Source organism: Rutilus rutilus, assembly GCF_951802725.1.
Source record: "Rutilus rutilus genome assembly, chromosome: 8".
Lineage (NCBI taxonomy): Eukaryota > Metazoa > Chordata > Actinopteri > Cypriniformes > Leuciscidae > Rutilus > Rutilus rutilus.
In genome coordinates this window covers 20,980,883-20,995,466 of record NC_140222.1, presented here as the reverse complement: position 1 = coordinate 20,995,466, position 14,584 = coordinate 20,980,883, and the positions used below count along the sequence as shown (strand labels likewise).

Below are 14,584 nucleotides of genomic sequence, written 5' to 3'. Positions count from 1 at the left end.
CAAGGTTGTATTATCAGAACAGACTACCCAAAACATACTGATAACACCTTCCCTCCAGAAAGAAGTATCATTTTCACTTTATTCTGTAGAGAAATACACATGAAAGAAGTACAATTCTGTGAACTAGATCAAGTCAGGTAGAGGTTGACCCCTGTAACTTTAACTTGGTCAACAGAAAACAGACACAGAGTCATCTGATTAGTCTTCAGGCTTGCCCTCTTTTATTAGTTTTTAGCTGTTTTCCCAATAAAAAGAGCCTGTTCTCAAGGTCCTCGTTCAGAGTAATAAAGATTAGTCACAGACACCATAATGCACTTAGAAATATACTGGTAGAAATGCTGACAACAAAATATGATTAAAAATATATGTGAATCACTTGTTGAATATAATAATGATTATATAACTTGATTAGTACTTGTTTAGGAAAAATGTAAAAACTCAAAAGGATATATAGATATATTGAAGAGACAAAGGATTCTGACCTAGCCTGGGAAAACCCAGACAACTTCCGGCAAATTAAGATTTGCTCTGCAAGTAGTCTGGCAAAGAGCTCATTCAAGCCCATTTCTAATCCGTCGAAATCGAGGCACCAATCAGAAACGTTGGGGCGGGCTTTACACGATGACGATCGCTCTGATTGGTTTTAGGTCTATCCAGTTGCGCCCAGAGGCAATTGAGCGACGTCCGTTGGTGAAGCGCACCAACTTTTAAATGCATTATTATATTAAAATTGCAAACACATGACGACAGTCTCCATGAAAGACCCACTGGCAGATGAAAGTGCTACTACATTTCTCTCCGAAACGGTAGGAAATGAAATTAGATTTAATAGAGGATTCTAACTGTGACAAGATGATTGACAGGGCAGTTTACATGACGGGATGCACGCGACAGATCCGTACGATAAAGATGATGAAGTAGTATGTCCCAAAGCTTGCCTACTTTTTTGCTACACATTCAAAAGTAAATACCTTTTCTTCACAAAAAGAGTACATACTTTTATGGCGTAGTGTAACTTAGGCGAATTGGGCGCAGCATATGGCTTTACACGATGACGATCGCTCTGATTGGTTTTAGGTAGGGTTGGGTACCGAAACCGACGTAAACGGTAGTATCGAGACCGAATAAGAACGCAACTTTCGGTGCCTGATTTCGGTGCCTGACAACACAATTCTATGAACATTCTGTAAATTCCGTGTTTAACTAACTCGTGAAATATCATGTTCACATGAAGGTGTGATGTTTAAAGAGAACAGCCGATCGAGATGGTGAAACATAATTCAGCTTATTTCAGTTCACTGATGAAGATCTAGAGATATTTTGAAAAAATATGAAGGATTTAAATACATTAACTCAGCAATAAGGAATATGAGAGGACTGTTTGAAAGAAAATATCTGAATATATAAATGCACTATAGTAGATATTTTGTATAAGTCCACAACAAACTTAAAAAACTTGTAATCCTAGTGATTCCAAAGGCTTAATATTCAAATATTATATCAAATATTTTAAAGCTTATTTATATAAAAGGAAATCTTAAGCTTATTAGTTGCCAAAATGTAAACTAGATATTTTATTAAAAACACATAATACAAAGCAATGTTTTAAGATTTTTAATAGATGTTTTGATCCAGAGCTTTAGCAACAATCACTGTTTGTGACTTGAAGTGATGCAGTCTGCCTTCTACAAATTACTATTAAAGATAATGTTAAACAAGTAAGAACTGACTAAGCTTTCAATAATTACTTTGAGAACTCATCATCAGCCCTAAAATAAGAAAGACTGAACCAATGAACACACAACCACATGAAAAGAACAGTGTAAGAACTGTTAAACCGATCACTTTCCCTAGAGTTTCAGGCTTTAAATGCCAGCATGCCATTGTAAATCCTAATGTTAGCAGTATTATTGTCATCTTCACACCAAGTAGAGCAAACACAGTCACAAACCCCATTGAAAGTGTCGCCCCAATGATACAACACAGAAATGACCCGAGCACAAAGACTGGAGGTTCACGACTCTTCGTTGGATTGTGAAATATGAAAGCGCCGGCTGTGACTCCAGGAGCCGCGTGACACGCGATGAGCACATCTGACCACGACCTGACGCTGATGATTGTCCCAAAGACCAGAGATGAACCCAGAACAAATGGTAAAGATGTAATTACTGTGAAAATAAGTATCAGGGGAAAGAAAATATCTGCTATTGAATTTCTGGAGTTTCTGCTAAAATTAAAATATTCTATTACTCTGCAGTCTCTTGTAAATATTGTTGCAAATGATGTTATCAAGGCCAAAATTAGCGGTATAGCAACATCTGGACTCAGACGATGTCTTAGATAGACCATAAACAATTCAAACGCTGCAAATTTTGCCCCCAAAATCAACATTTTGTTATTTCCTTCTGTGTAAACAACAAGAGCTGTAAATGAAACAAGGGAAATCCATCCTATGATTTCTGCTGCTCCTCCTAAAGTGTCATATTTGCAGACAAGAGCTGTCTTGTCTCTTTATGATCATCATGAGAAGCTGAAAGAGAAAAGGTAAAGATAAAAATATCAGAAAATATTATTTGAATTAAAAGTGAATGATCTACTAATTATATACAGTGTCTTGACTCGCTCTGATATAATTGCTCATGTAAAACATTGGTTTAGCCTAACACTTTAATGAATGATCATTTATTACATTGTAATTTTTTTTTTAAACAAAACATTTGCTTACAAATTTCTACTGACTTACATTAAATCCCCAAATGCATGGTGTCCACTATAGTGGTCAGATTTATTTTTAGTTATTGAAAGTAAACTACAACAAATATGATATTTTTAAAAGCATTATGTACAAGACTAATTATACTGTTGTTTTAAGTAAAAAGACAGTAATGCATGCATCAGAACAGTATAGTTCAGCATTTGCTTGACATTGTACATTACCTTCAACATGTATAGCTGTGATGTGAAGTGCAAGGATCAGTGTGAAGATCCATTTTGGTTCTGTCGTGTTTAGTTTCATTTTTCAACCTGGAGAGTAAAGCCACTGTTAATCTGTGAATTTAAAATGTAATCTTACCATAGGCTATATCCAAATCCCAAAGTTTCATTAACAGCACTGACAGTGAAGTTGAATCCTATTTGTTTGATTTCACTAGTTGATACTGATCGAGTGATTCCCGAGATATATTTACCATTGAGTCGTATGTCCACTTATAATAAGTAATCATACTATAATGCAACCAAGGTCCAACAGCTTGGAAGAGATGGGTTTTGATACAGTATTTTCAGTGAGTTTAGTATACAACGCATATCAGAACCGAAGGTACGCACGCACGACAAGTTTTATATACTATATTCAAAAAACAACAAGAACTTTAATTTCAACCGCTCGGCGGTTTCCTAGCCAATCATATTTCCTGTTTCAGCAAAATGGGCGGGACTTGAACATGTCGCTGTCAATCACTAGTCAGGGGTGCGTTTCCCAAAAGCATCGTTAGCCAACTATGGTCGCAAGTTCCCTCGTTACCAATAGAGTTCAATGGACATTGCGATGAACTTGCGACCATAGTTGGCCAACGATGCTTTCGGGAAACGCACGCACCCCTGGGCTGCGTTCAGCCCCGGCAAAACGTTGCACAACGTTTTTTAAACAGAAACGGTGATGCGTTGAACACACTGTTCTGATGACGCAAGAGCTGCAACTATGGCAGCTGAGAAGGCTCATTCTTTGTGTTCTTTGTGAAGAATTTTCTGAGCCTGATGAAGTCGGTATAAATATGTGTTTAATACTACAAAATATGCTCGATGTTACAGTTACTGCACTTGCCGCCCAGAACAAAAGAGAACATCCCAATCGAGTGAAGGGATTGCTGAAACTGAAATGGAAGCACACATCTTACCTAATTCAGACTAAAATACATATATTTAGCCTCACATACTGACTTTATTTGTAGGTCATACTGTTTTAATACCCTGTATTTTCTTTCTCATTTTTAGGAAAAGCACTTAATTACCATTGTTTATTTCTATACCAAATGTCATACACTTGCAATGAAGCTAAAAATATAAACAACTACATCATTATGTTGATATCCTATATTTTTACAATAAAACTTACGACAAACATGTCTTCTAATATCCTCAGTTGTTGCGTATACCGAGCTGCATCGAACAAATTTGTAAATTACTTTCCTTGAACCCATTGTGCAAGTTCACTTTAATACCCCGTGTTTTATATACATGTTGCTGCTGATTGGACTGCAGTTCTGACACACCCACCAAACAAGAGGAAACGTATCTCAAACCCCGTTGCACACCGGTGCACGCCGTTTCCAGGAAACATGACGTTCAACCCGGAAACCGTAGCAAAACGTTGCGCACCGTTTTGAACTTGAACATGCCCCTGGACTACGAGCAGAGAGAGCGCCCCGGCCGCGCGCGCGCACTCTCACGTCTTCAAACAACACGACGTCGAGCGCTGTCTTGCTCTCTCTCCCTCGCGCATATTAATCAAAATTAATTGACACGATAGTAAAAAGGTCGGAAGACCGCAGTTTCAGGTGGAGCATTTGGAGATTTTTTTCTCCTGAATTACCGCGGGGTGTGAATTGTGCTAAAAAAAATCCGTTGCCTATCTTCATTCAGCAGACATAAACCACAGGTTCAGTAAACGAAAAAACCTATCCAGTGATTAAATGTTTTCTGTGTTGACACAAATCTTGTGCGATGTCCTAAACTGCCGAGATAATCACACAACGCGTCCACGTCCACTAATGGCACGTCCGATACGCAAACGAATGACTTCTTTGAACCATTCACTTTAATGAATGGTTAAAACAACTGATTTGTCCAACACTGAGCTCAGGAGACGCCTGAATCGGTGTATAGAAAATCGGTAACACTTTACAATAATGTTACATTTATTAAACTCTAGTTAACTACATTAATTAACATACTATTAATAAACTGCATTTCTACTGCATTGTTAATGTTAATTTTAATATTTAGGCTACTAATAGGCTAGCCTACATTATTGAAATCAAAAGTTGTATTTGTTAACATAGTTAATGCACTGTGAAGTAACATGAACAAACAATGAACAGAGGAAGAGCAGAGGAGAGGAAGAGCAAGGGAAAAGGAGAGATCTGGGTGCGGGGGGCCCATCTAAGATTATCTCGTCCAAGACTGTCAGTTGGCCTGGACATAAATACCATGCTACCAGAATAATCAGGTGATCAATTATATCTAGCTAAACCACAGTATTGCGATCTCTGTTCCATATTGCCACAGTAGTCTTTTAGAAAGAACTTTATATGCTTAATGTCTTTGCTGACGTCATAAAATTATAGCACATCATTATTATTAGCCATTTTGTGGTCAATAGCTTTCATATTACTAATGTAAAATACACTCACCTAAAGGATTATTAGGAACACCTGTTCAATTTCTCATTAATGCAATTATCTAATCAACCAATCACATGGCAGTTGCTTAAATGCATTTAGGGGTGTGGTCCTGGTCAAGACAATCTCCTGAACTCCAAACTGAATGTCAGAATGGGAAAGAAAGGTGATTTAAGAAATTTTGAGCGTGGCATGGTTGTTGGTGCCAGACGGGCCGGTCTGAGTATTTCACAATCTGCTCAGTTACTGGGATTTTCATGCACAACCATTTCTAGGGTTTACAAAGAATGGTGTGAAAAGGGAAAAACATCCAGTATGCGGCAGTCATGTGGGCGAAAATGCCTTGTTGATGCTAGAGGTCAGAGGAGAATGGGCCGACTGATTCAAGCTGATAGAAGAGCAACTTCGACTGAAATAACCACTCGTTACAACCGAGGTATGCAGCAAAGCATTTGTGAAGCCACAACATGCACAACCTTGAGGCGGATGGGCTACAACAGCAGAAGACCCCACCGGGTACCACTCATCTCCACTACAAATAGGAAAAAGAGGCTACAATTTGCACAAGCTCACCAAAATTGGACCGTTGAAGACTGGAAAAATGTTGCCTGGTCTGATGAGTCTCGATTTCTGTTGAGACATTCAGATGGTAGAGTCAGAATTTGGCGTAAACAGAATGAGAACATGGATCCATCATGCCTTGTTACCACTGTGCAGGCTGGTGGTGGTGGTGTAATGGTGTGGGGGATGTTTTCTTGGCACACTTTAGGCCCCTTAGTGCCAATTGGGCATCGTTTAAATGCCAACGGCCTACCTGAGCATTGTTTCTGACCATGTCCATCCCTTTATGACCACCATGTACCCATTCTCTGATGGCTACTTCCAGCAGGATAATGCACCATGTCACAAAGCTCGAATCATTTCAAATAGTTTCTTGAACATGACACTGAGTTCACTGTACTAAAATGGCCCCCACAGTCACCAGATCTCAACCCAATAGAGCATCTTTGGGATGTGGTGGAACGGGAGCTTCATGCCCTGGATGTGCCCTGAAATCTCCATCAACTGCAAGATGCTATCCTATCAATATGGGCCAACATTTCTAAAGAATGCTTTCAGCACCTTGTTGAATCAATGCCACGTAGAATTAAGGCAGTTCTGAAGGCGAAAGGGGGTCAAACACAGTATTAGTATGGTGTTCCTAATAATCCTTTAGGTGAGTGTATATAGGCTATGTATTTCTGTGTATATTATACAACACACACGTCCTAATACACATAAACAGTCTCAAACACTCACGCACGCATGCACACAAGCACACAAACACTCATACACACATGCATACATACACACACACAAGCATCAGCCATAAAATAAGAAAGACTGAATCAATGAGCACACAACCAAATGGTAAAACCAGTATAATAACAATTAGGAACTGAGTCAGCAGTTTGTTTTCTAAATTGAAATGTACAGTAAATCCTAATGTTAACAGAATTATTGTCATCTTAACACCAAGCAGAGCAAATAACTAATTCAGAAACCGCACTGAGTGTCGCCCCCACTGAACAACACAGAGATGACCTGAGAAAACTGGCAAAGACTGGCGACTGGTGAAGAAGATTGCAAAGTGAAGACACATAAGCTCCTATTGTGACTCCATGAGCCGCGTAACACGCTAGAGAACATCTGACAACGACCTGACGCTGATGATTGTCCCAAAGACCAGAGCTGAACCCAGAAGAAATTGTAAAGATATAATTGCTGTGCAAATAAGTATTAGAATAATGAAAATATTTGCTATTAAATCCCCTATGAAATCTCTGAAGTTTGGACTGGTACTACTTATGCTAAAATTAAAATCTTTGATTACTCTGTGGTCTATTATAAATATTGTTGCAGTTGATGTTATCAAGGCCAAATTTAGCAGTATAGCAACATCTGGACTCAGAACATGTCTTAGATAGACCATAAACAATATGAGCGCAGCAATATTCAACATTTTTTGCCATTTCCTTTAAAGTAAACAACAAGAGAGGTAAAGAGAGTAAAACAAGGGAATTCCATAAAGTGTCATATATTACAGACTGGAGCTGATTTTCTTTATGCAGATCTTGACTTTTCTCTTCTGTTTTTAAAGTTTGTGTCAATACTGAGAATCGGTGAGCGTTGAGCCGAACTAGCTTGTCTATTTCCGCTACGAGAGCTGCTGTTTGAGCAGGTTTGGGTTCAGAGTCTCTGATCATGTGAAATCTGCCTCCACATGCGTTGATCATTTCTCCAGCGATCCCTCTGGACGCTCCTGTCAAACGTTCCTGGTGATTTTAGTGCAGAAGAACAATGCAGTACTGAAGAACTTCTGCTCCCAGCAGCTCCTGGACTCGCTTCACAACATCACACTCTTCTGATTCTTGATCTTCCAGATTCAGGAGCATTAAAACGGCGTGAGGTCCAGGAGACGAGAGAAACAGCGCTGTTGTGAAGCTCTGTCTCGCTGTGTCGTCCTCACAGAGGTTTGGTCCAGTGACCAGCATCATTCTACGACCCTCGTCTGTAATTACTGGAGTCTTTACAATCTCTCTGTCCTCCTGTCCACCGTCTTTCCTTCCTGACAGAATATCTGCAGCGCTGAATCTGGAGTCGCCTCGCATTCCCACTATCAGGATCCTCACTTCATCATCATCATCATCATCATCATCATGAGAAGCTGAAGAGAAAGTTAAAGATAAAAATATCAGAAAATATTATATGAATTAAAACTGAATGATCTACTAACTTTACAGTGGTTGGTCTCTAATATAATTGCTCAAGTAAGCCATTTTTGGTTTAACCCTCTGATGCATGTATTTGTGGTTAAAAAGACATAATTGCTTACCTACAAAATGCCATTGACTTACATTAGGCCTACATTACCACCCTGAATGCATGGTGTCCACAGTGGTCAGATTTATTTTTAGTTATCAAAAGTAAACTACAACAAATGATGATATTATTTAAGAAATGATGCATAAAATTTTTTCCCCCAGAAAAAAAAAAAAAAAAAGACATGTGTGATTTAATAATGCATGCATTAGAACAGTACAGAGCAGATATACATTTACATGACATCATTTGTACATTACCTTCAACATGTATAGCTGTGATGTGAAGTGCAAGGATCAGTGTGAAGAGCCATTTTGGTTCTGTCCGGTTTAGTTTTATTTTTCAACCTGGAGAGTAAAGCCACCGTTAATCTGTGAATTTAAAATGTAATCTTACCATATATCCAAAATTCTGAAGCATATTTACTCACAGTAGCCTATCGTTTCATTTAACAGCACTGACAGTGAAGTTGAATCCTAACCAAAGGTACGGGAAGAATAGACTAGTTTTATATACTTAAAATCCAATCAGAACATTAATTTGAGCCGCGCGGCATGTTTCCTAACCAATCATATTTCCTGTTTCAGCTCAAGGGGCGGGGCTTGAGAGTTGCTGTCAATCACTGGCGTCCAACTGAACTCTGGACTGTTGAACTCGCGTCAGAAAAATACTGCGGTAACCTGGTAAAATATTACTGAAATACCTTTGTTCGACTATAAATTTTGGCGTATTCTGACTGGGGAACACCGTCACTTACAATATTTTGCCAGTGTTGTCGTGTATTTTGTGATACATGTTTATAATCGGAACTAGTAGCGATGAAGATTCGCTAATTAATGACTCTTTTGAGTAGTAAATCTGTATGGTGATTCAGTCTGAATCATTCGGATTGCTCACTTATGAACCGAATCGTTTGTAACATGTTCTCAACTGCAGGACACAAATATAATATTGACCTAATACAATCCATTACAATCCAAGCCAGCAATGAAGGTCTTTTTTTTATTAAAGGGGGGGTACAATGGTGTTTCATGTATTCAGAGTTGTTTACAGTGTTAAAGAGATGGATTCTCATGCTTAACATGGCCAAAGTTTTTAAAAAATATTTTGGACGAATAACGGAGAATTTCTGTGCCGAAAATCTTACTTCCGGGTTGGTATAAGTTTCGGCTGATTTTTTTCGATCATGGATCTAATGACGTAGACCAGAGTGGAACTCCTTGAGCATTTGTCCCGGAAAAGCGCGCCCGCGCACACGTCGACCAGAGGAGAGCGAGACCGCGCACATCAAAAGGAAATCAAAGGCAGCGCTGCATAGTGTCTCCAAAGTGTGTTTTTGGATCTGAGGGATTAAAGCTTACCGTGTTCAGCTTCACAAAGAACCAGCGTTAGGAACAGTGGATGCAGAGTGTTTTTCCGGGGCAAAAACGAGTTGTGTAGACTGTTTGTTCCCTGCATTTCGACGATGAATGTTTTATAAACAAAGCCCAGATCGACGGATTTGCAGATCGTCTAATGCTTAAGGATCAAGCAGTCACAATGATAAAGGTTCGCGGTCGCAGTGAGTAAAACAAATGTCAAATGTCTCTGTGTGTTGTTGTTAGCTATCAGCGCGTCTTCGCCCACACGGCACGCCTCCAGACGCTCGTTTTTTTCCGGAAAGACTCGGAACAGCCTATCTGTCTTTTATAAATATAATAAAACTAAAGACTTTTTGGAAATATGAAGGATGCAATACTACTCTATAGGTACTCAAGATTAACAGGAGATTGAGTGAAATGAGCATTTCACCCCCCCTTTAAGTTCAACATCTACATGACTATGAATGACTATTGCAGGTAAAGACATTTTGACATTACCATGTTTTGGACACATAAATACCATGCTACCAGAAAAATCAGGTGATCAATTATTCCCAAACCACAGTATTGTCATCTCTGTAGTCTGTACCATATTACAGCCACAGTAAGTTAGTCTTTTTAAAAATAATTTATTTGCTTAATGTCTTTGTTGACGTCATAAAATTATAACAGATCACTATTATTAGCCATTTTGTGGTCATTAGCTTTTTCCTGTTATATTTACGAATATGTATTTGTTGTGTCTATATTATAAACACAGACACACACACATGTTGTCATTTGGTGTTGTTTTTGCTGTTTATTCTCCAAATTATTAATGTTCCTAAAAATAATGTTACATAAAACAAGTAAGAACTGACTAAGCTTTCAATAATTACTTTGAGAAAACTCATCATCGGCCCTAAAATAAGAAAGACTGAACCAATGAGCACACAACCACATGAAAAAAACAGTGTAAGAACTGTTAAACCGATCACTTCCTCTAGAGTTTCAGTCTTTAAGTAAGGGTTAATGCCCGACGAGGTGTCCATTGTCAGGTATTAATGGACGACGGCGAGGCGTGAACCGTACGACGCGCAGCGGAGGACGGTTGCCTCCACCGAAGTCCATTAATACCTGACAATGGACACCTCGAAGGGCATTAACCCGCTTATACCATGGTCACTTGCCAAATAACACATTTTTAAAACAGTTTATATTTTAATTAGTTTTACAATCGAAATCTAAAGTTTTTACAAACAATAACTTGGTTTCCCAAATAGTAGCAGGTTATGTTAGTTTAGAAGAACTGCCCGCGGCTTATGTTCTATAACGCCTGTAACGCGGATTTCCTTCATGATGATAGCTAGCCTACTTGATTATTAAATGTAAGTTTATAAACATAGATTGCATATGTAGCCTCTTATAAGGTCAGAATGATCTAATAATTGTGTTATTTACCATTTTAAGTCGGTGGAAGCGCCTGCGCGTTCATATATATCATACCGTTGGGAATTGAAAATCGATATCCTGAAATCGGATACCCAAGGTTAGGATTCGGATTCTTGTTATAAAATTAAATTTTCGATTCCTCTTATTGATTTATTCGCGCTTATTTTTGTCTAAATCAGAATATTCTTTTACACGTCTGTGAGGACCTGACCTGGCGATCTGCCAGGACCTTGTGCAGTTACCTCAGTCTATGTTCATTCATACACTTTTGTTACAAATTGACTTCTATTAGTAACACCAATGGCTTTATATTTTGCACAAGTGATGGTTTAGAGCTTTGACTTAGAGCTTATTGTGATGTGACTTATTACAGATGATGCTACATATTGTGATCACTCTTGATTCAGTTGGAAAATATATAGGCTATATTTTTTGTGTGTTTACAGGTTTCGAAATGAACATCACAGTTCCAGGTGAGCAGAAAGAGTGCGAAGGTTGTTCGGAGGAAGACCATGGCCTTGAATCAGGGACTTTGCAGAATATGATTGGCAAAATCATTAAGGTAAGAGTAATATTAGGGATGTGCAGCGGAGCCCATATCTTTAGAAATGATTTGTGTCTGAATCTGTATTTAGAAAAATCCAAAAAGGGTGGAAATGACTTAAACCATACATTTTTCAAATTGATAGTCTGTTTTATAATGTAATTATGTTCCCTTCACAGTTTCCATTTAACAAATATGCCTTGTATCACTAACCAGATATTTATGGCGAAAACTTCGCCGACAGACACAGCGACGCGATGCAAAGGCCTGCGCGCCCTCAACGTTACTCAGAGAACTGAAGAGTTATTCATAAAACGGCAGCTTGTGGTTATTTTTCGCGGTCATTTCGTACTAATGTATTTAAATTTACAGTAACACCAATGTCCCAAACTACATTGAAACCTAGAGTAGCCTATCATATTGTACACAGCTGATAGTAAAATGTTAAGAATAAATTAAATTAAATATCTAAATCCTGGTCATACTCTCTAAATAATTTTAAAGTTATTAGCTAGAATCCATGCATACAAATATTAAGATTTATTACTTACCATATGGCGAAGTTCCTAACACCGGGCTGAAGTTCCAGGTCGGCAGAAAAGACTGACACAACTGACACAACAGAAAAACTCATTCAAATGCGCTCTCATGCACCCCCCACTGACAGAAATTAAGACTGTTAATGGTCACCCAGTCCTGAAAATGTTTTATGTAAGAATAACGTTTGTAGGCTAGCAATTTTACTCGTGGAATTGTGTGTGGTGTTTTTCGCGGTCAATTTGCACTGCTGTATTTAGATTTACAGTAACTAATAATTTCCCAGAATGCATTGAAAATATACAGTAACATACTGTCAACTGTGTGCACAGTACATAACTGTTGAAAATACAAAATAATACTGTGAAAGCAACAAAATCTACAGTAACATACTGTACATAGGTTATACAGCAAGAAACTGTTGAGAAAAACAGTATAATGCTGTGAAAACAACAGAAATCATTTACAGTGTACTTTACATTACGCCCTCTTTTCCACAGTGCTCCATCATCCGCATATAAAGATCTTCCAATGCCCCTATCAACCTTTGTAAAGATGTCGTTAATCATAATATTAAACAGAATTGGACTACTAACGCTTCCCTGAGGTGTTCCATTCTCTATTGTGTGTATCTGAGAAAAAGCAGTACTTACTCTTACTTGTATAGTTCTGTTAAACAGGAAATCCCTGATCCAGTTATACATTCTTCCTTTAATTTCCATTTTTTCTAACTTAATTAAAAGTCCCTCTTTCCACATCATGTCATAAGCTTTTTCGACATAAAAAAATACCCCAACTAAAGCTTCCTTATTTACCTGAGCCTTTCTTATTTCAGATTCCAGGCACAGTACTGAGTCCATTGTATTACGTCCTTTCCTAAATCCACTTTGATAAGGTGATAAAATATTATCCCTTTCAATGACATATACTAATCTACTCATGACCATACGCTCCATTATTTTGCATAGATTAGACGTTAAAGCTATAGGTCTATAATTATTTGGCTGTGTATCGCATGCTCTTTCATAACATATGATGTTTTATTAACAAAGTTCGGGAGGAACACGTTCTAATGATCAAACAATCAAGTCATTCCAACCAGCTGTCAGCAATCAGTAATCAACAGGTCCACTCAATCAGCATGATTAAAGGCCTATAAATACTCACAGTCGACTCACCCATTATCCTCAACAGTTTTCAGCATCCCTCCACCACCTCATCTCCTCACACTCACCTGGTTATCGTCCTAACCAAGAGATACGGGGGGAGTACTCTGGGTTCGGGCCCAATTTCCGAGCTCGGAGCCCTCCCCCCGGACAGCACCCCAAATACGCATAAATATTTATTCTCTGATCATTTGTAAGTGTGAACTCGTGAAAGGGCAGCAGGGGGTACGCTGGGTCTCCGAGAAGAAATACAGGAACAGGATCTTCTCCCTCCACGATTACTTTTGGACAAGAAGGAATCTTTCCATCTCTCAAGCAAGCATTGATTTTTTAATTTGCAAATATTCGAGCATCGTGAATGCTGCCAGGCCATTTAATAACAACGTCCATGAATGTGTACTTGTAATCAGGAGAATTTGCCTTTCCTATTGATGTAAACAGTGGAGTTTGATGAAGGCTGCTTAATTTCGATATGTGTGCCGTCAATAGCCCCTAGACATAGCCCCTGTATCTCTGGTTCTGTGAATGGAAGTGAAACATACTCGGGACCCAGGTGAAATGTGATAGCTTTGCACACTTCTCTGATTATTTTAGACACAGTTTGTCGGGCTAATCCAAACGCATTCGCTGTTTTCTGCGGTCTACCTTCGTCACAAATAGTACATGCAACTTTTGTAACAACGTCCACCGGTGATCTCAGTCGTGTTGTCTGGCCTTGAATGTGAGGTCGTAACAGTTCACTCAGATGATACAGAGAATACCTATCTTAAAGTTTTCACGCCACTCTTCAGGCACGACAATGCCATGCACAAAGTTATGCCACCACGCACGGCAGCATCCAGGTCTCACCCAAAATCTCCGCTCCATGTACGGTCTGAAACGCAACTGTCCTCGATTTCGCTGCTCAAAAGCAACTGCGAGTAAACATTCTGGCTCCTTTGAAGAAACGCAATCTGCAGTATGTACAAACTAACATTAATTTTTAACAAGGCTGTCAAACAGAGCATCCAAAACAACTGCTGTACAATGTCATTCACCATCTTGGCTGAATTGATCATATGACTGCATCACATGACTAAAAATGAGTCATCGTATTCAAAAGCCTCCATTTTCACAGGCCACACTGAAGTCATTTCAATAAACTTCTGCTTCTTGGAGCTGAATAAAACAACAGATTTCATTCTCAGCTCTTGGTGTGAGTTCATAAAATATTATGAACAAAAGAATCTGATGAACAAAGACTCATGATAAACCAACATGTGGATTCATTATTTACAGTAACAT

General features: G+C 38.7%; 1 long non-coding RNA gene across 1 annotated transcript; it reads right to left on the bottom strand.

The window, feature by feature from the left end:
• Window positions 1-1,600: 1,600 nt before the first annotated feature.
• LOC311296103 lies at window positions 1,601-3,691 on the bottom strand. Its single transcript, XR_014628494.1, has 3 exons — window positions 3,189-3,691; window positions 2,938-3,024; window positions 1,601-2,530 (listed from the first exon to the last, which is right to left on the bottom strand). It is a non-coding gene; the product is annotated as an uncharacterized lncRNA (long non-coding RNA).
• Between the last annotated feature and the right edge of the window lie 10,893 nt (window positions 3,692-14,584).